Below are 1,047 nucleotides of genomic sequence, written 5' to 3'. Positions count from 1 at the left end.
AAAAACATCTGCAATGCAAAAGTGAAAGAAAAAGATCATTTTGTTCTATCTCAAAATGGTCAGGTCAAATTTAATAGCTCAAAACTAAGTAAATGAATATGGCTTAATAGAATCAATTAGGTAACAAATTCAATCTACTTGGGCTTTACTACGAACGATGAAAATATGGGTATTATCTTGTTATTTCCCACCAATATTTTAGGTTAGCTTAGGGCAGTAGGGCCTCATTTTTTGATGATCAACTAAGAAATCTAACTGAATCTAATCAGAATCATAGCAAAAAGTTCAGCATTTTAGTGAATAACAGGATATTGCTAAATTTCAAATTATTCTTAACTAATTTACTTTTTGTACATAACTCACTACACTACTAACAGTGGTGGCATTCAAAATTTAAAAACAGATTTTTTTTTGTAACAAACCCACTAACAGCGAGTTACCCCATTTTAAAAAAACCATGCCAAACTATAGCTCTAATACCAAGATGGGTTTCTTTAATTACCACCACATTCCAAGAAGGAAGGCGTTTGCGTGAACCAACTGAATCCAACCACTGACTACTAATTTTATTCACACCCAAGCTGTAGAAGCTAAGTTTTCATTAGCTTCCATTAAAATTTCAAGTGGAATGTTGTAAACCTTTTTTAAATTGTCGCCTCATTGGTGCCACACCATGCATATCAAACAACGGTGTATAAATTGTAACCTGAAATTTATAATAGAAACTAGCAACTGTCAATTAGGCGTAAAACACATGTAATTAAGCCATCATTCGTTGATACATCACAGTTCTATCTCGTTATAAATTATCATACGACTTTATATCCATTCTCCCAAGAGACTTCGAGTCCGGTCGAGACGGTCGAGTCCGATTCGTCAGACTAAGACAATTTTATTGCGTTATTTCTAGAATTCTATATTCGTAACAACGAAGCAGCAATCACCTTTGCTAACAAGTCACTACACAAATATGATTACCGTATCATACTAAACCATTTATGCGACTCAGGGAGTCATTTCATTGTATTGTTGTCCTATTACTTCCCT

This window comes from Styela clava, chromosome 1 (assembly GCF_964204865.1).
Source record: "Styela clava chromosome 1, kaStyClav1.hap1.2, whole genome shotgun sequence".
NCBI lineage: Eukaryota > Metazoa > Chordata > Ascidiacea > Stolidobranchia > Styelidae > Styela > Styela clava.
The sequence above is the reverse complement of the archived record's forward strand: the minus strand, read 5'-3'. Positions refer to the sequence as shown.